The sequence below is a fragment of the Macadamia integrifolia genome, unplaced genomic scaffold (genome assembly GCF_013358625.1).
Source record: "Macadamia integrifolia cultivar HAES 741 unplaced genomic scaffold, SCU_Mint_v3 scaffold2421, whole genome shotgun sequence".
NCBI lineage: Eukaryota > Viridiplantae > Streptophyta > Magnoliopsida > Proteales > Proteaceae > Macadamia > Macadamia integrifolia.
Window position 1 is genome coordinate 101,345 of NW_024868706.1, and position 26,114 is coordinate 127,458.

The following is a 26,114-nucleotide window of genomic DNA, read 5'->3' on the forward strand; positions in this document are numbered from 1 at the left end:
AGAATTCGCAATCATATTTTATCTGCCCTAAGCACAATTGGTTTTCATTTTTGGTGTAGGGGAAAATGTTGTAATCTTATATAAAATATGGATCTTTTAGTGCCTAAGATGACAAAGATCCGGAAGGTTAAAAGGTCAAAAAGGAATTAACCAAGACCCTACGTGTGTGCTTTTTCTTGTTCTTGCTTGATTCCAATGTAGATGACTCCAGAAGTGGTGCTAGCATGAGTGCTAGGGGAACAACAGGAGGAGCTACATGAGGGTCATTGCATAGACACTGAGGGAGCAACATAGGCTGAAGAGACGGTGGAGAACTAACCAAAATTGAAGCAAGTGGAGCAGTCATTGACGGTGGTGGTGAAGCAGGAGTGGTAAGTAGAGATGGAACAATGGGTGTGCGTAGACCTACCTTGGGAGCTTGACTACCGACCCCAACCACCACAATGCATATTATCAATCAAGATTCTCTTTGCCTATTTTCTCTCCTCCTCGAGCTGTTATGATTGATGGATGTCCAGTTGTTATGAAGCCCAAGATTGCCGCCATCAACCGAGATTCTCTTCCTGTTTCCTTACAAGTCAATCACATGCATAAAATGTTATCCTACCTTCCTTAGCTTACTTGTACGGGAGTTATTAAAAGGGACATCCACCGTAGTAACCAATCATACACCATTGATGTAGAGTCCTGCTCTTTAAACCTGATTTATTGATCGGTCGGTTTGGTTTGTTCTCACAGGGTTTGAACCGAAACAGGTTGATGCCGGTGCCTTATGGTACATGACTGCAAGGGTGACGTCAAATGCAGGGTAGCCGGATAAGATTGAACTGGTACCCGAGATGATCCGTAGGGTTAAGCCGTGACATTACACATATCACAAGGCCATGTATGAATAAGAAAGGTACGTTATGGTATTAGAATGATAAGAACTTGGTCCACAACACGTTACGAGAGTAAGGTACATGTTAAGACTCCTTTTTTCTTCAAAATACAATAAGATTGGCTTGTTTGACCAACTGGTGGGTGTCATTGGTAGGTGCGAGACCCACTAGTGTGACCCACCTGTTGGGGTAACGTGGACCCCAGCATGCCTGGCTTGGATGAGCACGTGTATTTCGATCTCCTTGTCGTAATGAGGTCTTGTATGTCTGATGATGTCAGCTACTTCATCTGAAAATGCGATTTAATATGTTTTGATCTATAAACGGGCAAAACCAAACAGGCCTTAGAATATATTTATGACACTGGGGTATAAATAGCTTTTATATCTCTCTCTCTCCCTCATTTATAGTTTTTAGCAAAGTTTGGTGAGAAGAGTAAAGAGGAGGGAGAAAAGAGGAAGAAGAAGAGTGGGAACAAGGCTTTCCCCTTTGGATTCCGGAGCCACGCTTACCTTTTCGTCGCATGTATAGTCACCGGTGTCTTGAGATCTATACTTTAAAGTAAGTAGCCCCATAAACCCGTGAGATATGATGAACCCTTGTGTATATGGTTGAATCTAGGGAATAATGAAACCATTGTATGATTTTCTTGAAGGATTTAAGAAGGGAAGTAAGGATTTGGGAGTTATTGAAGTGGCATTTGAGTTGGGAGGAGAAACACCAAGATTTGGGGTTTTTCAAGTTAAGGTAATAGCTTAGATCCATGGAACAATCAAGTAGATAAGGCTTAGAATGTGTGGAAAATGAAGTGGGAACCCCTTATTGGGTTTTCAAGAGTTGGAATGGAAGAAAGAAGAAAAATAACAAAATCCGAGGAATACTAGCAGGTAGGACCGGCGGGTGCCACACCTACCAGTGTGACCCGTTTGTCTTCCCTGAAATTCTGACTCAATTGGCGGGTAGAACCAATGAGTGCCACACCTACGAGTGTAACCTGCTTGTCTCCTCTAGGTCTACAGGCGGATGCCAGACCTACTAGTATGACCTAATGGTCTAAACAGATTGCACAGGTGGGTTCTCCTACCCACCTGTATGACCCACCTATAGCCCAAATTAGCTCCGATAGAACTCAAACTCACCGACAACCTTCTTCACGCTATTAAATGTGTCATGATGATATCTTATGTTAGTTACAATCCCAAATTGGACGTATCTCTAAACTCCTTATCTGTGCTAGGTTTCGAAAAACTCATCTTCTCACTCCGGATCTTACCTGTACCGTGAGTGTAAATTATTCTACAAGAATAAGTAAGTGATGGGAGGACATTGAACTTATTTTGGGAGTATTTTTGGCATCCTATGCATTCATAGATTATATTGACATTTCGATTGTCATTCTCATGCATATGTTTGATGTATGGATGATACATTTAGAACTGAACAAATTGTATCTTAAATTTCTAAATGCATGTTATTTGTTTAAAAATATTGAGAGTGGATTTATCATATGATGGTTATGGTGCCAATTTTCTGAACATGTGTAGGATTTCTAGATTAGATATCATAGTCAATTTGAAAACAAATGCATTGGTACACCGTGGAATGGGACACGAAAGTACTATACAGTTGTACTATCTTATATAAGAGCATGTGGTTAGGATTTCATATTCCCTCGTGATACGATCCTTCCCAACTGAGGTTTATGTGTTGGGTTATCACTGGGGGAAAGCATCGATCGTGGACCACCGTGGTGGTTAGAAGTACGCCTGGATGATCATTAGGACAGTTGAAAACATTGGTGATATATTCAGAGGGCCAATCGTACTGCTTTTAATTTCTACTGTGGTTCAGCCACGATTTACTTTTCTATTATAGTTCGACCATGATTTACATTTCTATTGTGGTTTGACCACGATTTACTTTTTCGAGTGCTCACGGTGAGCCTTCTCTGACAACCCTATGGGCGTATCACGGGATGGAAAACATGTCTCGAACCCAGAACATACGTGCACTGTGGTTGTGAGTAGCACGTTACCTATGACATAGTAATGATTGTTTAAGTGGAATAGGATTAAAATGAATCTCATGCATATAGTATCATTTGAAATGCATTTGTTTGTGTGTATCTTTCTTTCCATTTACTGAGCTTGTGAACTCACCCCTTTAGTACACATCTTTTTAGATGATTTTACAGGATACTCTATAGAAGAACCCGTGACGGGTCCCACTAACAAAACCCCTGTAGGGGATTGGTGGATCCCCAAAGAATTCAAACACAGTGACGGTTGACCATGTGAGGATTGTGTTACAAGACAACAGTGACAGATTCCACTTACTGTACTCTTTTGATTCATTTCGTATATTTCTCTTTTGTGCTCTCAATAGTTAAATTGTTATTTCTTGTGTAAATATCATGCCTATAGGCCTATATGTAAATACTTTATGTATAACAATTTGGGTATCAAGAGTATATGAAAAATTACAGGTAATCATTTATGACAAGACTTCCGTTGAACTAGAATATTATATTTCATGATTACTTGTGGTTTGTTGTGCTGTGGTTACTGTGTCTGCTGATCATGATGATTTTGGATTACCTGAAAGGAACCGAATCATCGGTCCGATTCTATGTGAATAGGGCGTGACAATTAATGTCATCCTACCTTCTTTAACTTCCTTGTTTGGAAGTTATTACAAGTGACATCTTGTTGAGACTATATATTTGTATAATGTAACATATTGATTCAAGGAAAATTTTTAACTTTTACAAGGTATCAAGAGCTACAAGCTCCACCGAGCACCTCTCCCCCAAAAGTCCCATTTATTCTCTTTCCCCATCTCCAATGAGTAGGAATTTTCATTCTCCAATTATAAACATTGACAACTCCATAGTCTCCACTTCTCAAGCACCTTCTCTTCCCCCTAATCACTATGGTGCTTATCATTTTCTATCTCATACATTTTCCTCTAAGAATTATGTTTATTGGAAGACAAAGCCTCTATGACTATGTCTCTTGCGACAAATCGCACCCTTAAGATCCAACTCAAGATGCAATTTGTGTAAAGAGGATGCCTCCATTATGAGCCTCTCTCTCTCTCTCTCTCTCTCTCTCTTTCTCTCTCTAAAACGATGCCTTTCCCTTACCAATTGGTCACAACACCAGCACAAAAATATGGGATGCTCTCCATATCACGTTCAATTCTCCCTCCACCGCGCTCATAGTGTCTCTCAATGTTACTCTTCAGAACTCAATTCACAAGCCTAAAGAAACTATCACACGGTTTCTTCACTGCGACAAGGCTCTCTTTAATGAATTAATAGCTATCAAGAAACCTCTTCCTGTTGAAGACTTCAACGTCAACATTCTGCTACCTTCGGAACGAGTACCAGTCACTAGTTTCTATCATGATGGAATGGTCTGATCTGATTCTCTACACTGAGCATCATGGTTTCCTTATGAGTCATGAGTCTCTTCTTCAATCTTGACTTGTAATCATAGATCCATCAGCTAATGCTTATTTCCAACTCTTCCAATAGGGTTGGGGAAATGGCTCTAACAACTTTGCCCACAGTACCCCTTGGGGTCGCGGTCATGGTCGTGACTTTGGCCATTCCAATGCTTTGGCTCATAGTCCTTGCAAACTTTGCAATCTCACCTACCATTAGGCAGATACTTGTTACTATCGTCATCAATCATCGGGTCTATAATACAAGGCACCACTATTGCACACCCCACCATCATCTCAACTTTACCAACGCAACATCCTTACCCCTACCGCCTACTACACCACCAACCCATAAGCTAATCTCCACCAATCATCCACCCTTCACCCACCAAACCATCCATTCTCTTGATCAACCTCCCCCGCCACCAATTCTTGGATACTTGATACTGACGCAACTCACCTTGCCACTCTTGACCTCCATTCTTTCTTCACTTTTGATCCATACACAGGTATCAATTAGCTTTAGGTTGGCAACGATAAGAGTCTCTCCATTTCCAATACTAGTACTATCTCATTTTCTTCTCATTCTCGTCATTTTCTTCTCTTTAATGCATTGCATGTTCCTTCCCTTACAAAATCCTTACTCTTTGTAAAAAAAAAAAAAATTTGTCACGATATCAATGTCTACTTTGAATTTCACTCTTCTTATTTTCTTCTGAATGTTTTGGTGTGCAAACAAACTCTTCTTTTTGGGCCAAGTAAGAATGGGCTCTACTCCATGTCTTCTGCGCATCTTCAATCTGCCAATCTATCTACAATGTCCTACAATCTCTAGCACAATCATTTAGGTCACCCTCACGATTAAGTCCTTCATCACATGCTTCGTGAACACCATCTTCCTAAGTCTCCTCATTTGTGCCATGTTTATCAAATGGAAAAAGCTAATCTTCCTCTTCGTAAAGCTTCCTCCTACTACGCTTCTCCTTTATACTTAGTTTTTAGTGATGTATGGGGTCTCCACCCCACTATCTCTTCTGAAGGCAGTTGTTATTTTTTATTTTTGTTGATGACTTTAGTAAGTATATTTGGTATCATCCACTTAAATTGAAATTTGATGTTTTCTCTATTTTTAAGACCTTTTCAATTTAGTGGAAAGATAATTTTTCACGAACTATAAAATCTATACAAACTGATTGGGAGGCGAATATCTTTTCCTCTCTTCCTTCTTTACTACCTTTGGCATCTAACATTGCATCACACACACACACACACACACACACACATGAGTAATAAGGGATTGTTGAGCGCCATCACCAGCACATCATCAAAATCAACCTTGCTAAAGAAGAAGAGGGGAAGAGAAGATAGGCACAAGAGTTTAACGTAGTTCAGTCAATGTGACTACGAATTTGATTTTCTTTATTGTATTTGCCTTTGAGAATCATCCATATATAAGGATGATTGATGAAACAAATTTGGAGTGATTCCTCTAGATAGGGAAATAAGAGTGCATTGAAATACAATTCTTATCACTAGACCACCTTCCGTGTGTAGACTCCTTCAAGATAATCATGCAATGCTAGTCCTTGGTGGAGAGATTTGGATGAGCAATATTTCCTCCTCTAATTATGTGATTTGCACTTATACACCCCCTCAAACTCATGGGAACTTCTGTGACCTTGAGATTGCTCATCATAGTTGAAAAGTCAGCGTGAACGAGGGGCTTGTTAAAGATGTTAGCCACTTGGTCCTTGGTGGAGATGAAGCAAACATTGAGGTTTTCTTTGGCCACTTTATCACGCACGGAGTGGAAATCAATTTCCACGTGCTTATTCTTTGCATGAAAGATGGAATTTATAGTGAGGTACGTGGCTCCTAAATTAGCACCACAAGATGGGAGCTGCAGGAAGAAACACATGTCATTCCTTAAGTAAGATTGCAACCATGCTAGTTTTCCCACTGTATTTACATTAGCCATGTATGTAACCTTAGTACTAGAGTGCGCAATGGTAGCCTGCTTACAAGAGCTCCAAGAGATCAGGTTAGTCCCATGGAAAATTGTAAATTCACTAGTAGACTTACGATCATTATGACACCTTGCCCAATCAGCATCAGAGAAGGTAGAAGTTTCATTTTGGACTGACGTTCAACTAGAAGACCATGATCAATAATAGACTTGATATACCGTAGGATCCATTTCACCACAACCCAAAAATTAGTGGTTGGGTTGCGCATAAACTAGCACACTTTATTAACAACAAACTGAATGTCTGGTTGAGCAAGAATGGCATTCTGGAGCGCACCTACAGTGCTACGATACAAATTTGGATCAGCCATAGGATTCCAAAGAGACATGTGAGGCATGCAAAGGTTGCCATAGGAGTTGTAACCGACTTACAAGTGGTCATATTAGTTTTTTTCTAATAATTCAACAATGTAGTGGTGCTAAGATAGAAGTAACCCATGGGGGATAGGAACCACACGAAATCCCAAGAAATAGTGAAGGGGACCAAGGTCTTTAATGGAAAATTGCTACCCAATTTTATTGAGAAATCCTATAAGAGCTACAACACTGCTTCCTGTGAGGATTATGTCATCGACATAAATCAAAATATAGAAAAGGACATCCTTGTCAATGTAGATGAAAAGAGATGCATCAATCTTAGTGTAGGTATCATGGACCTCCGCTGGGATCGTAATATGGCGCGTAGCGCATGTACACACTTTAGGGTTCGACCCTAATGAGATGAGATAGTATCCCTTGGTCATCAAATGCCAAGGGGGGATACACGTTATGGGTAAAAGGGAGTTGCCACCTAGAAAGTGGTCTATGACTCATAAATGTCTCCCCCAATCAAGGGAGAGAGACTAATGACTCTGATGTATAAGGTTGGTTTGCACCAAGATTCTGGACAAGTGTCAAATGACAGACTGGGAAGGTGTTAGGCACCCAATCTGCCCAACCATAAGACCAGTTTTTTTTTTTTGTTTGACCAAAGTTTGTTTGTACCTTACTAACTAGTCCTAAATCTAGGTCACTGAAAACCCTAAACTATGTATCTGAGCATAACATGTGAAAACCCTAAACCAAATGTCTAAATTATGCTAGTTAGGTTATGATGCAAATAATGAAATGATTATGCTAATAAAAAAACAAATTAAAAAAAAAAACTTAAATTAAACTAACTCAATTAATTGAGCCTAACCTAGATGGATGATTAATGAATTTATGAAATCCTAAATTGAATTAATTAAAATGATTAATCCCAATCCCTAGTAATTTGTGAAATAAATTATTACAATCCTACTTAATCTACTTGGTAAAAAGATTTATAAATTAAATGAGACCTAATTAATTTATAAAAAAAATGAAATGGATTAATTACATTAAATAAATGTATTTTTACTAATCTACCTAATCTAGTATAGGAACCACACGGAATCCCAAGAAATAGTGAAGGGGACCAAGGTCTTTAACGGAAAATTGCTACCCAATTTTTTTGAGAAATCCTATAAGAGCTACAACACTACTTTCTGTGAGGATTATGTCATCGACATAAATCAAAATATAGATAAGGACATCCTTGTCAATGTAGATGAAAAGAGATGCATCAATCTTAGAACTCTCAAAACTATTCTCAAGTAAAAAGGAGTTAAGCTTCTCAAACTATGTGCAAGGGGCTTGCTTACAACCGTATAAAGACTTATAGAGCTCACAAAATGACCAAGATGTAGAGAATCAACAAATCCTGATGGTTGTAACATAAAGACTTCCTCATTGAGGTCCCCATGGAGGAGTGCGTTATGCACATCAAGTTAGTGGATGGGCCAAGAACGAGTAAGAGTGAGGGAGATGATAGGTTGAATGGTAGTGGGGTTAACAACGTGATTAAATGTTTCATTATAGTCAATGCCCTCTTGTTGATTATAACCCTTGGGAATGCCTTGTAGCGATCCAAAGTTCCATCAGCCATTTGATTGATGCAAAAAACCCACTAGCAACCCATAATGTTCATAGAGTCAGCTTCTATCAGACTTCTATCCAGACAGACAATGGACCATTGCTATTATCCACAAGTTCATACTTAGACTTTTTTATTTAGCTCCATTGATTACACTATCATACAGATGATCGTGGAAAACAAAGTTTAAATGTACTCTAATAAGCTAAACCAACTAGTTCTTAGGTTCACTTAGATTTCGCTATCCTTTTGGCTTTTTTTGATGTTGCTTAGATCCTTACATCAAAATTACAATACATATTATACTTAAGATTAATAATTTTGATCTTCATGAGAGAATCCATCTTCAATGTTGATGTAGATTTTGAATTTTTTCATGGTTTTTGCGTACAATCATAGTTCACAGTTGACCAACTCTAGCAACTTTTCATTTTCTTGAACATGCATTGCTTGTTTTCTTCAATGAATGTTCACACTAAATTGGTTGTCACTGCTTTTCACATATCTCTTACACATGTTAGAACACTCAAAACTAAGGATTGATTGTCACTGCCCTTAATATGTTTCACACACATGTTAAAACTCCCAATCACATCCATAATAGTTTTCGTGAAAACATATATATTCAGTTGATAGATCTCTTGCGATTTAACACTTTAATTCAAAAATTGAACTCTGTCTACCATTACACTAAGGGCCCGTTTGATAACGTTTCTGCCGTTTCTGTTTCAAGAAACGACAGAAACATAAATTTCCATTTCTAGAAACAAAAACTGAATTGAAGGTGTTTGATAAGCCATGTTTCTGGAAGTCGATAGTAACTAACGAAAGAATGGCCACGAGTCGTTTTCAGAAACGGCGAAAGAAGTAGAACTTGTTTTATCTGGGTCGTTTCTTGAACCATAAATAGGTAGAAATTTCAATTTCTATTTCTGAAAACAAGTGAAACAAAACAGTTTTATAAAAAACTTTTTGCTCCATTCCTGCCGTTTCTTGAAATGTTATCAAACGCGCCCTAACTTTCCTTTCACCAACCATCACATTTTTCCATAATGTAGCTAATTTGCTTGCAGCTTGCTATTCTTTTGCCTTTTTATATGATTTTTTCCTTGAAAAAACAAACCACAAAGTTGGAGTACAAATTGAGTTGCCACTTGGCAAATATACCCAGGAAGCCATTCGTAGGCCATCAACCACTGATATTATTTTATGTGATATTTGGGGAATTTTTTTCCTGCTCCAATAGGGGAAGGTTCAACCACCATCCTAGGATCATTGATGCCAGCCCATATTTATGAATGGTTGAAAAAACCTTTCCACCGTAGCACAATACCCTATGGACACAATTCGAACCCCTTCTCCCTTGACCATGTGTGGGAAAAACTCGGTTTGCATTGATGTAACACAAAGCTATTTCTTTGATGAATACGAGTCCTCCCAATCATGCGATGCGTGTTGGGCATCCCAACGGGTAGACAAGATCTTGATCCTATATCCAAGACTTCAAGTGAACATAACCAAATTTTGGCTACATTGGTCTGCCCTTGAAGAGGCATTGACATTAAGGTATGGATAATTAGGTGCATGTAAACCATTACTTGCTTTTCATACCTATCATTGGGTGTAAAACAAAATCATGAAAGAAATTATGTTTGGTGGGTTTGTTGATTTGCATTAGTTAACCAGAAAAAAAGAGATTGATTTGTATTAGAATGAGGAAATCTTATGTTTAGTTGACATAAATCTCTTTGATTAAACCTTTACACCAACCTGAAATGACTTGACCCAAATCCTTGACTGATAGAGCCAGCAAGCACAGGTTCCCAACTTGAGCCAAGTCTCATGGGTTACGTGGTTAGATTCTTCCTCTATTAAAAGGTACCATCTGTCTTTTGGTTGGAAGCACACCTCTTATTCTAAAGCAAAAGTACAAAACGCTATAGTCACAATCAGTTGTCCTTGCCTCCTTGGTGGCTTGATTTTTTTTTTGGGGCTTGACTGAGACCACTCTCCTCTTCCCTAAAATCTCCCCCACCAACAATTTAATTTCTTCTCTTACAACGAAACGACCCCACATATTCAAAGACCCAAGTTGGCTAACACCATTAGATTAACATCCAATGGCAAAGTAGTGTGGACCCATTATCATCTACAGCATTAGAAGTCATTATACAAGTTGTCCATAGAGTATCATGAAGTCAAGCTGATAATCTCATTGATGGATCATCGTAATCTCATTGATGGATCTTCACACACTGTAGGGGAGACCCTAAGCATATGGCGTGGGAGCTTGGGCTCCATTAGGAAAAAGCTAGGGTGGTGTGAACACGCAAGAAAGGGGTGGTAATAGTGACTTCCTTTGGTTCTTATTCGCAGATGTCCTTCTCTACTCCGGTCCCCCCACCACACCCCCAACCCAAAGTCTGTCAAATCAAACGTCTTGAATGAATATAAATGTGAAACAGTAAACAAAACTGTCTCTTACAACCTTTGCATGCTTTGGATGGTTACACTTACACATGACTCTTGGACTTTCTAGCTCATGGTTGGTGTTGCTGTACGGGTTAACCTAAACCGGTTTAAGGAGAACCAGAGCTATCATGGGTAAGAAGGGACTATCAGGGAGGGATGGGAGTGTTTGGAGATTAAGATAAGTCAGATCCTCTCCAGCCTCTCGGAGGTTCAACTTGACATCCAATGGTTAGAAAGATCTGGGGGTGCGTATCCATGTATTGAGGTGTGTGCTCGAATCATCCCAATCATCAGAGGTCGTCTCAACGGCTAGAGAGTAGCAGCCAATATGAATCGGCCTTTCCAAAGAAGAAACCACATATTCTGTACTCCATTGATACAACCATCTTTTATATCTGAACCTGCATATACATAGCAAGTGAAATGGCTGGAATCAAGATATCTTATATCCCTTTGATATAGCCCATCTACCATATCTCACTCCCATATTCATGGTAAGTGCAGTGGGTGTAATCTAAGATACATCTTATCTCTTATCTCCACATATATGGTGGGTGTGGATACACACAACTATCGATCATATACACTCATCATAGTTATGGCATGAAATGATGTCCTACCATTACAAAACCATAACATATGACAAGTCTGTATTTTATAGATGATATGTGGATATCCTGTATTTTGCCTAAGACAGTATTCTCATGTATATAAATATGTCCTATATCAACAAAAGATTTCAAGATTTTCATTCATAATTCACTGTTCTAGCATAGAGAATCTAAGTCTATTCAAAATTCATAAAAAAAAAAAAATTGAACCACCACAATGTTAAGTATTTAGGTTCTATGAACCACCAACCATGCGGCTTCTTAGGATTAGTCCTAGGTTTTGGTTGCATTTAACCACCTTGTAAGTCTACGTGCTTGAAGACCTAGGGGGGTTGGTTTATGATTATCCTTCAACGACTATCAGCTAACTACTCTACACCATCTTAGGGACAATTTTAGCCATTTTTCTCTAAGGCTGCAACTTTGAAGGTTTATTATGCTGTCTTGTAGCATTTTTTTCTATATTTTGGTCGCGTGTTACGTATTTATATATGCTTGCTTATGAAAAAAATATAAATTTATAATAAAACAAAGGTACATATGATGGGCTTGTGCTAGGCCACAATTGGTCAAATATTTGGTCCAAGTGGATAGATAAAATGCTTAATTTGGACCATTGGATGTATATGGTTCACGGTGTCTCCAATCAATATAACAAATTTGATTGTTCAACTCAACCATCTGGTTCTGCGTATTAGGATCTTTTGGGTTACATTTTGGCTAATGAAAAAATTTTGACTTGTTCAATAAATTGAATTTGAGAGAGAGAGAGAGTGTGTTAGTAAGGGCTGCAAAGAGGTCATAGTAAGGAAAGGAATTAAGTAAATTACTATGCAACTATTGGGGTACTATATCTTGTATTTCATCGTTTCATGTGTTTGTGGGATGATTCTTAAGGGCTCCAAAGAGGTCGTAGGACCTGAGGTTTTGAGGCTTAGAGGAATTAGCCCACCTTGTAAATTATCTTCGTTACTAGGGCCTTGACAAGCTAACGGTCCATGGCGGGGTTTGGGGACATGAATCCCCAAGGAATTTTTTTTAAGGATTTTATGGATACTTCAGTAACTTGTACCCATATAATGTCATTTTATATTTTTATTGCTAAGGTGATTCTTCTAATCTGAGAGGTATGAAGAAGAGCAATTGTAACCTTTTTTTTTTTTTTTTTTTTTTTTTTTTTATAGTACAGCAGATCTCATCTGACCGTGAACATGGAAAATTTTGTTGAGCGATGTAAATCTATACATTGTGATCATTTATGATTCCCATTCCTTTTTGCATTATTTTAGATTTTCGTTTTGACAGCATTTTTACTTTAATGTATTATTTTTTGATACTGGAGTTGGACAATGTAGTTGTGTTTTCTCATTTGCTAAATGTGGCAAAAGTATCGCCCCTCCACAATTTTGAATTAAATTAATTTAAAAGTAATTAGACTATATTATGGATTAAAATAAGAAAATAATTTTTTATCATGGATTTAAGGTGGTGCAAATTCTATTTCAATTAGTTATCTTTAATTTGTTGAGAAATTGCGTCTTTAACTCATTTTATAGTTGCTTTACAAACAAGTGCTATAATTAGGGACGTGAACCGGTTGAGCTTTATTGGCTTAATCAGTCCCCACAAATTCAAGGTTTCTTATCGTTTATGCATGTTTAGGTAATCGGGTCTTATATATTAGGGCATAAACACATTTCTATTTAGTTGGTTAATTACTAGTCCATAATTGCTAACCAAAACAAAAAACCAATCCATACTTTGGCTCAAGTTATTTAGGCTATAAATGAATTAATTGTCTAATCGATCTATATTCAGTCTATAATCAGCATTAAACAAGTTATATTCGTTTTATAATCAATCGATCACATTAATATTCAGTTGGTCTTGTTCAACCGACGGTTGGAATGGGATGGGATGAGAATTACCAATTACTATTCTGGAAGGGATAAGAGAGAAATAAAATAAATGTATGTTTGGTTGACAAGAAAAGAAAATAAAAAATTTATTCTTTTATAAAAATAAAATAAAAACATATAATTTATCATTAATAATTTAATATAATCATTATTTTTTCTTACTAATTTTTTGTCAACCAAACATCCCCAAGGGATTGTATGTCACTTCTATGGGTGTATTTAAAACATGTGACCTTATTTTATTGCTCTTTTATTTTATTCTTAAAAATTATTAAATTAAAGGGAAAAAAGAAATTTCACAATAATTTGTAAATGTAGTTGCTATTTTGTCATGTAAAAATGTTCTTGTTGTCTTCTAAATGTTTCAAATACACATGTAAAATGAAAAATCATACTCACAAAAACAAGAAATATTTACACCTTATAGAGGTTAATAAGAAATCCCTGTTTTCCTATTTTTCTTTTCTTTTTTTTTTTTTTTTACTAAATTTTTTCTTAGTAAAAAGAGAAGAAAAAAAAAAGTTCCCATTAACCAATCCATCCTTCTTAGGAGGGGAAAAAAAAAAACTATGCATCCAAAGGGGCTTTGTTAGTTCACTGGTTTGAGGCTTGAAGCCATTGTTGCATTATTTCGTACCATGACAAAATATGATATGATAGTTAGGTAAGGAATAAGGATATGCATGGATAGGGCCCATGCAGTAGACCCCAACTTAGATCAAAATTCCAAGGCTCCAATCTTCTAAGTTCTATCTATAATGAAAAAGGAATGAGAAGAGGTACAATCATCACATGGGCAATGCCGAAAGATATAAAAGCCGAGTTTTAGGGGAAAGGATGGAGAAAGATAAGAAATAAGAGGGTGAGAGGGTGAGAGGGTGAGAGAAAGAGAGAAAGAGAGAAAGAGAGAAAGAGAGAAATAAAAGTGTCATGTCATACGATGGCATAATTTATTGCTTTACCGAGGCCGCAGTACTACTCCAAAACAGTAATGTAAAGTAAACGGAGTGAGAGAAATAGAGAATAAAAAAATGAACAAAACCATTTCTAGAAAGAGAAAAAAACGTATTAATGGAGAGATGAAATCGTAAATGAAGAAAGTTTCAAAACAATACCTTCCTCAGTTGAGAGAGAGAGAGAGAGAGAGAGAGAGAGAAAGGAAAGCGGCGGTTGCAGAAGAAGGGACGCTGTGTCTCTGCCTTTATTGTGAGAGATAGAGAGAGAAAAAGAGAAGAGAGAGATATTCATTGATTTCTTGTGAGTTGGGTTGGGGTTGTGAGTACTGAGTTGTGACTTGTGAGTCTCTCCCTCTCCTTGTTAGTTGGGTTTTGGTCGTGTCGGGTGTCGGAAGTCGGAAGTCGGAAGTCGGAAGTCGTAACTCGGAAGCAGCAAAAGTAAGAGAGAGAGAGGGGGAGAGATCCCGGGTTTTGTTGAGGCAGTTGGTCGCCTTCACTTGGCTCGAGGAGTTTCTCTTTCTAGTTTTTCTCTCTCTACTGTACTACAATTTACAGCACAAGGGTTTTCTCTCTCTTTTAGCCTTAATTTGTTTAAGTGGGGAGATTTTTTGTCTTTTAGTGAGGCACTAAAGCAAAGTAAGACGTCTGTCTCTCTGACAAGTCTACTATCCCTAGTACTGTCAGACCTATGAGTATAGTTAGCTCCAGTTTTGGACACGTGTCAAGAAGTGGGTGGTGTTAATTCTCAGTCGGGTCTTATCATGGATCAATAGCCCTTTTCTTTCCGGATCCGGAATATCTGCCTTTTGCAGTTTTGGGCCTTTGGCTCTTTTGGGTTTCTAGGGATAGACTCGACACTCTCTGCAGTGTGTCAATGGAGAGTTTCTCCTCCCAATAAAATAAAATAAAATAAATAAATAAATAAAAATAAATGGTGAATTTTTTAATTTTTAATTTTTAATTTTTAGTTGGTTAGAAAAAGATGTTCCTCATAAGAACACTAAAATGGCCTAGTGGTAATAGTTTCGGCTTGTGGAGTTGACATTCAGGGGAAGAGGTCTTGGGATCGAAATCTGTCATACGTATTGGGTGAGTGTATGTGTTTACGTTTTCTTATTTATTCTGTACCCACTCGTGGGTTACCCAGATGGTTAGGGCGAACTGGGGATTATGTGAATTAGACGTACGGTCTCAGGTTCGGTTCCCTATTTATGCATCTGAGGATTAGTCGAAATGTGTGTAAGCTAGCCCCAAAAAGGGTGTTCCTAACACATGAGTCTCTATCAATTGTGGATTGGGGAGGATCATAATTAATGTGTGTAATTTTATCCTTTTTTGTGGATGGGTTATTTCTTTGTTTAAATTTTATGATCATTAGGTCCCAATAGAGCAATTTTACCAATGTGGCGAAGTCTACCCTCTTTTTGTTATTATTTGGTTACAAAATTGAGATCAATGACCATGAAATTAGAAATGTAATTGAGCCGGGCCTCTGATTCACTAGAAATGTCTTATTGGTCCGGTTATTCTGAACCCGATCTAATCCAACATAAGGTTTCTTTTCAAGTTGGACTGATGTAGGGGTGTCAATTCTAAACCCGCACCGATAGGCCCGACACGTTTATGGCCCGACCTGGACCGGCCTGATTAATAAACGTATGTTCATGGTGCAAGTAGCTAGCCCGTCGGGCGTCCAACCAAATCGACACATTTATATACCCCGCTTAAACTGATTCATTGTAGCTTGACCCCCCTTTAATATTACATAAAATTCCTATTTCGCCACTACTAGTAAGAAACAGAGTAAGTTTTCTTACCATTTGCTTTGTAATAGGATTTGATTTAATTAAGCTCCATTTTGTAAGTTGTAAAGGTCATAATCTTTTTTTTTCTTTGTAAGAACAACCATAATCTCATGTCATTTATATTTTTTTATTAAAAATTTACCTCACATATTTCTGGGCATTCAATCAACTTAGAAAAGAATTTTAGGGTAGATACGTTTAGAGTCCGTTTAGACTTAAATAGGACCGTAGCCCTGTTAAGATCCGTTTAAGGAAGCACGATTAAAGCCCGACACCGATCGACCCAATTATAAACCGTACTATGCCTCCCAAAGCTATACTTATTTACTTCAATGAGCGTTCACGGTGTAAGGCTTCAAAGTGGTCAAGTCCAATTAAACCCGACCAAGATTGACCTGGCCCGATCGGTTGACACCCCTAGACTGATGTATGTTGAGTTTATTTGTTGTTGTTGCAACTCGAAAGGAGCTAAACTTCTAGGTTATATGGGTAATGGCCTAATTATAAAATATCCGTATTGCGACACTAATACCAATCTATATCAGTCGTATCAGGTTATACCATATATGATTTTGCTCTCAATTTCAATAAAAAATACGGGAGAAAGATTACTATCCGATCGCATAGCTACAATGCCACACATGGGACAAGAAGGTGGAGGTTCCCTAAAACTGAATGTCTAAATTAAGCTAGTTTAGCTAAGTGAGCCTCAGATGGTCTAGCCGTCTAGGGTGGGGTTGACTCTAAGAGTTGAGCTAGAACATAAATATACTTATATACCAATTGATTGACTTTAAGTAGTGGGCAAAAGAGCATTTGTTAGTTTATGTGTTCTGTGGTACGGGCCTTGATGTTTGGGCTTTTTTAATGGATCTTAAGCCTAACTCCTTCTAGTAAACTTATATTTTGCTCCATGGGCTTCAATACCAATATATATTTTACAACGTAAGAGCTGGAGAATGACATGCCTACAATCATAGTATTGTTTTTAATAAACACCTATTTTGTCATCGGTCATGAGGGATTTAGTGGTGGTGGTGGTGGTGGTGGAGGAGGAGAAGGAGGAGGAGGGTGGGGGACCGCTAGGCGTCTTGAACGCCGGAGACGGCATCCTCAATGCCACCGGATGACTGCCTGGCATACCGAGCATCCCGGACGGCGTTCTGAATATCCCTTTAGAACAGTTGGAGAGGTTAAACCTACTGCCCTTTTGATATGGATGGAAATTTCCATGTCCATGTAACCAAATATCATAGGCAAAGCTCATTCTCTTAGAGGCTCCCTCTCCCTACTTTACACTCCACAAGCTTGACCAAGGGCAATCGGACCACAGTGAGCCCTTTGTTAGTAGAAAATATGCTGAAATATGATTACACATTTGAGTTAGGATAGATAAAATTATACATGCACGTCTTTATGGACTAATAAGTGAATGGGAAAAAGATGGGCACACCCTGGTGTACACAATAAAGATGTCAATCGGTTGGTCTGGTTTGGTTTTGATCTGATTGACTCGATTTTAATCTGATTATTACATCGATCAAAAGCAAACCAGTAAAGAAGTTTTGGTTTTGATACTTTTCAATTCAGTTTGGTCTCATTTCTTATCAGTTTTTTGTCATCGACTTGTAATGATACTACTATTGAGTTCGGTTTGATTTGTTTTTTTTACTTTTGTTTTTGCTTTTGTTTCTGCTTTTGTTTTTGTTTTTTGTTTTTTGTTTTTTGTTTTTTGTTTTTTGTTTTTTGTTTTTTGTTTTTTGTTTTTTGTTTTTTTTAGGTAGGCACCAACGAGAAAACTGAAGGGGAAAATTCTGGTTATCGGTTCGGATTACATGTTTACACAAGGAATTCAAGGGGAAAATTCAAAATTTCTAGGGTTTTTGGTCTCAGTTTTTATATCATGTTTGGTTTCTACCAATTCCATAAACCCTAACCCAAAACCAAATCAATCCGGATTTGGTTCAATTCGATCCGGCTGGAGTTAGTTTCAATCAGTCCCATCAGTTTGGGCTGAACTACGACAACATTACTTTCTTCGCAAAATCTCTCTTTCCTCATTTAATGTATATGAATTGACATCCACCAAAGTTCCTCTTGCCCTTTAAATATGTATGATGCCAATATAAATAGACAATGTATTGATCCCTCTCCCTAAGTAAATATCAAAAGATGATGGCTTTTATCTCAGATGATGATATTGTACTTGCCCTTTATGCCGATGACATGTTGCCTACTTCAGTTTAGTGTTGATCTATTCCTTTTGCTTTTTTTTTTCATGGTTTTTTCTATTCCCTTAAATCCAAGTGCATAACTTACCAAGGCCGTCTTTATTTAGATGTGAAGTGAAGCGACATAAAGTGACTGAAAGTGAGTGAAAGTAAGTCTTAATAGCCTAAAATGGAACTGAAAATCATTTTTCATATGTTTGATCCTGATGGAATATTCCTTTTGGGCTTCATTTATAAAAGAAATCAAAGTTTTGAGTGCGGAGTTGTGTGTTTTGATTTGTTACTTTCATGTTTAGTGGGACTGTCAAGAATTCGTTATCTCATTCCTCTTCTTATAAAAGTAGGTTAGGTGATAGATTATCTTTGTGGTGGACATAATACATGTAGACTGCTTTGGCTTGACCAATCTATATGGTACGTCAGGTAGACAACTGTTACTTTGTTATAGTTTGTTGTTATAGGTCTATGGTTGATTTGTAATGGTGCATTAGGTTAACAATTGACATTTATTATAATTAGCCATAACCCGTTTCTTTTTGCGTGGATCCTCGTGCTCTTCTTTACTTGAAAACTCCATGTAACTAACTCCATTATGTTGGGATAAGATTTTGATTGTTGTTGTTATTGTTGTAAGGTATCAATAATAGATAAAAGAATTCCATAACAGATAAATAGACTAGACCAATTGTTGGTTGGTTTTTTTTTTTTTTTTTTTTTTGACTGAACACCTCATTTGCCTGGTTTTAGCTTGAACCGAAAAAAGAGAAGAAGAAGGTAGACTGAACCAACTAGTTTTCACCCTTATTCTTAGCTAAAATGGTTATTTCCCACTTTTTGCAAAAAATACAACCCGAATTTTTTTCATCTCCATGTTAGTGTTCTATATGTATCTAACACCATTTTACATAAACTTTACTACCAATTAAATGAAAATTTCCTTTTTCATATCATTCCATGGTACCAATGATTTTGTTTTCCTTCATTACACCACATTTAATCAAAGAGGGCCTAAGCCTTATCTTAATTACATGGAATCGTATACTGCAATCAACATATTTACAAACAACTCAAATCACATATCTAAGAATTATCATCATGGTGCATCACCACATCGGTTGATCATATTTGAGATGTACATTGTGGATTCAGCTTGATATGATAGAAATTTTAAAATGTAACAATGTACTCAAGAAATCCCCATCTTTATTTAGCACCACCCCAACTAGGGATAGAATTAGATATAAAATATCTCATAGAATTACAATTAGTTTGTAAAGGCCTAACGAATGGAAAGAGCAAACAAACAATCACACAATGCAAGGATTTATGTTGGCTCACAAGATTGCTTACATCCACGCGCGGTGAGATGAGAACTGTTTCACTAATAATGGTGAATAGGATAACTGCCACTCGTCCTTAAGCCTTCTCAGGCAAAGAAAAAAATATATCAAGTTCCAATCGTTCATGGGTGTTCTCCATTTTTGCAATCACCATATATTTCATCTGGAAGCATAGGAATGATATCTTGCTCTCTCATGTGCCACCTAACCCAAACAGTATTTTAACAAAATATTCAACGGTGTGATATTGATCTTCATTTAAATAATGAGGTACTAAAGTTTTCTACTCTCATGCATACAGTTGGTTCAATAAGCCTGAATCAAAGCTCTACCCTTCCTTTTTTTACATGTACAGTTTTAATTTGTGCAGGTACATCTAATCTTTTACAGCCAGATCTAAGATGTGCATTTGAAATCCTTTCACAAGGTGAGTTTAGGTTCATGGAGTTAGGTGTTACCAAGACTGATAACCAAGAAGCAATGGAAGCAGAAGGAATCCTGCACAGGCTGCTGAAGGCAAAGGCGGAACAATGGGAGGTCAAAGAAGTGTGGTTTTCAAAAACACCTCCAAAACCTCCTTCGATACCCAGCCAAGGGAGCATGGCCACTCCTTCACTATTCTACTTTTTGTAAAATGTATGAACTCTCTTGGTCTGTTACTTTTGTGTACAAAGGGCTCAGTAACTCTGCAATGGAAACAGTATGAGTGGTGGCTAATACTAGAACTCCTAGGATACCCAGCCACTCTTCTGCTAATGTAGACAATGTAGTCTTTAACTCTTAATGCTAATCCTTTTCCTTTTTCTGATTAAAAAAAAAAAAATCCCTCACAAAAATTTATGATAAAAACATATACAAGTACATTTTATTGAAATACCCATATAGCCCTAAAAAATCCCTTTTGACACTATAGGCTTTAATGACCTTTTGGATTGAACTCACAACTCAGGGAATAAATACAAGACATCCTACTTCCAACACTAGTAGCAGAGCAGGTAAGCGCCTTGGTAAGGGCAATCAATGCCTGTTTCTTTAGTCAAAGGGGTTGATCAATTGGCAAAGACTAATACTTCACAATTAAGAGGTCATGAATTCAAATCTCCTTCAAGCCTAATTATAAAAAAAAATGCCCATTTTTTAGGCCCAACTATTAATGGATTCCATCGTTAGAGATCCAACTTAAACTTATATGCTGACTAGCTCCCATTTGAACAAAGGCAAGCCCAAATACCACTTTAGCCCAAGGGGCTACAATTGTTGTCTCCATCAGCCCACTTTAAGCCACAAAACCGACGACCCATTGAAAGGGTAAAGAGTGAAAAGGGGGAGGGGAGAGGGGTTTTTTCTTTGGGGGGTGGGGGGCGAGGATCTATCATTAAACCTATATGGTGCGTGTTTGGCTAGGTCTCTTAAGGGTTTTGTTTTTCAGCTTCTGGAAATTAACTTTTGCAGATAATGGTGCTTAAAAAGGGCATGTCGATTTAAAGCATTTTGCTTTTCAGATTTTAGAAATAATGCACATCGAATGGTTATGATTTACAATTTAAGTGGAGACCGTGACGGTGGATTACTGCACTGGTTATGGGACCTTTTATGGGTAAAAACTAGTAACAGGGCAACTAAGATAGTCTCACATCGGTCAGTGAAGGGGAGACCACAGTCCATATAAGGATTGTAGTCCTCAATCCCTCATGAAGCCTTGTAAAATTAGTGAGGACGACAATAAGTTAGCTTTGGCAGGTAGCCCAGAAAGGACAAGTGGTGAGTTGGCTGATCCAGCGACTAAGTTCAGGTGGTGTTTGACAAGGCCATCGCCATACCAAGCTGACTTAACCTATCCAAGGCGAGTTCAAAAGCCATGTTTGTAGTTTGGACTTTAATTTTGTGTTTTTCAGAATAAAGCACCAACCAGGAGACTGATTAGACCTGCCAGCCCAATGAGTTGGAAAAAAATTTCCCGCAAATCGGGAACTCATAAGGGATTTGCCTGTTTATAGATCGTTCTATTCGATCTTTTAGGTCCCTACTTCACATCGACGATTATGTCATGATGCCCTTAAAGCCTATATACGATGATAGGCTCCCGCAACCATGCCATATTTGCTTTGTTGAACAGAATTTTTTTTTTTTCTAAAAGAAACGGAATTGTTGGTGGACAATTCCACGAAAGAAGTCTTTTTCATGAGGTAGAACTAGCAATTCCTATATATCTCTTACAGAATTGACCATAGATCAATTCCCTTGTGTCCGTAATCATATGTGGTGAAATGGAATAATTCCCTTCTCCTATAGGTTCGCAAATATCCCCTTAGGTCTTAGTATTTTTAAAAATACACATTTTAATCAGAGTGCGATTAAGGGGGGGGGGGAAACCTTTAAATCTTAGTAGCAAATGTATATCACTGTTCATGCAAAAGAGTAAGTTCCTTCATAAGGTGACTTACTCCTCCTTCAATGCCAACCACATGCAATTCACATTCACAATAACTTGTGAGTCAACTAACAGAACAAGGCTAGCAAACCTTCTGCATGCCATGACAATCATCAAATATGAATATGGTAGGTCCCTTATCCACAACCGCACGAAAAAAAAAAAAAAATGATACTATACCGACTCCGGCCTCACCTGGGTTTCCTGCAGGATGTGTGTGTAAAACTTTCAAAATTAAGGAACAAAGTTTTTCGTCCATAAAAGACCATGCAATGACCACCGAGCCCCTTCTGAGGGCACATGCCTCTGTATTTGTGCAGATACTTCCAGTCCATGCATTGCTTCACGGATATCATGTGTGTTAGGTTTCTATTTAATTTTCAAAAGTAAATTATATGTGAGAAATGTTCTCGTACGTTGATGTCCCAATTGCAACCACCAACATCACCCACACTCTAGAGTCCCCACTTAACTGGTTAGGGTTTGACATGACCATTATTAGTTTTTGTATGTTTAAGTCTTATGACCTTGCCTTGTCCTGCTCCTACTCTATCACTTGCTGGCTTGGTCCCGGACTCACAGTGTGGAATCAGTAAATACCTCACTTGCTCAGTAAAGCGGAAAAGGGGTTGAGTTGGTTTTGATCAATAAGGGAGAAACAACGCTACCCGTTTGTGTTCTCCATGCCCAAATACATGGGGAAGTGAAAGTAGGTTGTGAAGGCTTCCATTTCCCAGTGTCTGGGTGTGGAGAACGCGAACAGGTAACATTTTCTTTCCCAATCAATAACTAAGGGGGAAAATAACCACCTAGATAAGCTTATCATAGTGGCTCGCTTAATTCTATCACCTGGCAAAATGATTTGACAATTCTTACCATTAGATGGTCAAATTTCAGACTCAAAATTCCACTATATACTTCCCTTTCCATCCATAGCCTAGGATTCATAGCTTTATTTGCAAACTCCTATTGGACAGAAATCTAATACGTGCAAGATCGTAGCTTCACAAAATTTCAGTCCCATCGAGCATGCCTAGTGGTGGAATGTTAGGCCCACCAGATAAGCTACCCTAGTCAAGCCAAATAGAATATTTTTATCCTCATTAATATGTTTTCCACACCCCCCCCCTCCCCCTCCCCTTTTTCATATAAATCAAAGGCTACGTTTCATTGCAAGGGAAATTTAGAAAGAATAGAAGTGAAAATTTCTAACTTGAAAAAGAAACTTTTACAATCATTACCCATGTAATTGTATTAACTACTTAATTTTTTACCATATTTAGTAATGATATATTTTACAAGTTATTTTATTTTATATATATTATAGATAAGTGTTTTGGATGCAACATAAAGTAAAATTTAATAACCAAATATGGAATGATTTGGAATTAATGATATGGTCACATTGGGTAATGATTGTATGAAAATTTCACTTCCCTTCCCTTTAATTTCCCTTACAACCAAACGGACCCAAAATAGTGTGGCTTGGTATCGGTGAAACTGATCCACAAACTATCCGAACTGTTGCAGTTCAGGCTTCGCCATTTGTGGTTGGGAAGTTGAATATCAATGGTTGCTTTGCAGTTCAAGCATAAATGGCTCATCAAAAATTTGGTAAGATTGTTAAGGTTCTGATTTATTGACTTCTTTAATCTCCACCCCCACCCCCACCCCCACCCCCACCCCCCCATAATTTCAGCAAATATTTCTCTTTGCTCCTTCAAAGGTGGCCTTTTTTTTTTGGGTGGTGGGTGGTTCCAGTTTTGAAGACTGAAAATAGAAGCCCCAACAGGACCACTATGTCGTAAGAGCAGTGCAATTCACAGCTTATTCTGATTTACAAATAGAGTAATGCAATACACAAGCTTAATCTGATTCAGGCTTTATAAAAATAAAATAAGCAATGCTAAAGTAGAAGAACAACTTACATATACACTTTGAACATACATTGAGAATCAAAGGTAAAACCTATAATCCATCACTGATCTACTTTGTGTACTCTGGGTTCCCTAAAAAACTGATTGAAGGCAATTGGGATATACACTACCATGGTTCAGAGTTGTTACTGAAGATACCTTTCACATAAGGAGGCCTGCTCCAACCTTCCTCCATGGAAATGAGTTTCAGACGAACCATCAATTTCTCTACAGCATACTTCTCTAGGTTGCTTACACCATCGGAAGATTGCTTTTGTATGGAGGAATTCTGCAAGAGTGCAAATATAACTCAAATATTACAAATTCTAAGTTGTAATATGCTCAAAACATCCAAAGCCCACAAAAGGTGCAAATAACTTTACCCTCTGGGATTGATACTTTTGTAGGTACTGTAGAGATTCCTTGTACAATCCACAATGATAAAGTAAAATGCTGTAATCTCTCAATTCGTCAGAATCGAAGTCCAGCAAGATCAAACGTTCACAGGCTGCCAATGAGGACATAAATAATTCTTAATTCTTACATGAGAACCAGCAGTAAAGTTCCTCAATATGTTGAAATGATGACATGAATCTAAAGACAGGTTTGGGAAGAAAGGTTCTCTCAGCATTAAGTAAAATAGTTTAGGGCAAGAGATCGCTACCTGGTCATGTAGCCCCTGCCCAAGCATGGGGGCCAATGAGAGTGCATAGGGGCATCTACACAGATGGATTTTTTTATTTCACATGGGGTAGGGTGGTAATTTCAGGCACTTATGTGTCAAGACGCAGGGGCTACGTGACCAAGCAGACTTCTTTTTCCCAATGATTTATTATCATGTTAGCTTTTGAGGCAGTTATGTAGAGATACAAAACCAAGTTTGCAAGAGATTCATCACTAAAAACATTTATATTGAATATAGTTAAATCTTTGAACTTAATAAAGTGCAACAAATGCTAGTAACAGTACAACGGCGCCATAATTTTGAACCCTTCCAATTTCCAAGTTTTTACTTCACATTATGGGTTTCCATGGAAGCTATTGAGTAATTTTAGAACCACTAGCACACAATGTAATTAAATCTTTCTGAATTTTCAAATATTATTTCTAATTTAGTTTCTTTTTTTCATAAAAAAGAGGGATATTAACCGAATTCTATTTTATTGTAGCTTCTTTAATACCACTACGAACCTTCCTCAATTTTTTACATGTTCAATAAATTACTTTGTTATTCATTAAAGATGTTTTATGAATATCAATTTTGTTTTTCTAAAATCAATTCAACTTTATTAATTTCAAGTTAACAACTGTGCCCTCGTGAGGCTCTTGGTTAGTTGAAGCCTCCCAAAAACATAGTGTAATTTGGCTTCCTGATTCAGATGAATATATCAAATATCCGAAGCATCAAATAAAATTGGGATCCAGTTAAAGAGAAACAGCATCTTGAAAAAGTTGCAACCCTATCATAGAATTTTCACTCGAAATCCTGGGATAAGACTATGGTGAATGAGTTGGAAGGACCAGAAATCTTTGTTGGTGCTCATTGTTGGCTTTCGAAGCAGCAAGGGGAAAGCTAAAAAATTGAATACTATTGAATATATGTAAGATCCCAACTAAATACAAGCTCTACCACCACTTCATCTCAAGATTTGCTTTGTTTGCTTGTGACACTCGTCTACCAGTAACCAAGGCACAGGAGATGGCTTGTATTCCAACTAAATACAAGCTCTACCACATGTTCATCCTAAAGATTTTCTTTGATTGCTGGTGACACTTGTCTACCACTAACCAAGGCATAGGAGAAAGCTTCTAACCAGCTGATGAGTACTTTGCTAGAGTTGTGGATATAAATTAGTGTGAAAGGTCAGAGAGTGGAGGCTCGTTTTATGGCCATGGATCAAACATCTAAGAGGCAAATCCATGACAGGCCTATTGTAGAGCTAGGTACAACCTAAAGAAGAGAATAATATACAGCTGAAGAAAAGAGAATGAGTTAGAACTTCATCATAATTCGAGGGAATAAGACTAGATTTGAGGGAGGAGGAAAAAACAGAAAGACTGAAAGGAAATCAATGGCTTTATGGATACTCATTCATCTTATTTCAGAAAGTTTCTCAAAATGTTCCCCACCCCCCCACCCCCA

At 37.6% G+C, this 26,114-nt stretch overlaps 1 long non-coding RNA gene across 4 annotated transcripts in view; it reads right to left on the minus strand.

Annotated features, from left to right (window-relative positions):
- Window positions 1-23,855: 23,855 nt before the first annotated feature.
- The window catches only part of LOC122066498, an 11,767-nt gene continuing 9,508 nt past the window's right edge, over window positions 23,856-26,114 (minus strand). For 3 of the 4 annotated variants that reach the window (XR_006136375.1, XR_006136373.1, XR_006136374.1), the window contains 2 exons: window positions 24,355-24,479; window positions 23,856-24,260 (listed from right to left, as the gene is read on the minus strand). This is a non-coding gene — a long non-coding RNA (uncharacterized LOC122066498). Of the gene's footprint in view, window positions 24,261-24,354; window positions 26,092-26,114 lie in introns of those variants that run through there. The other variant, XR_006136372.1, reaches the window with a different exon arrangement.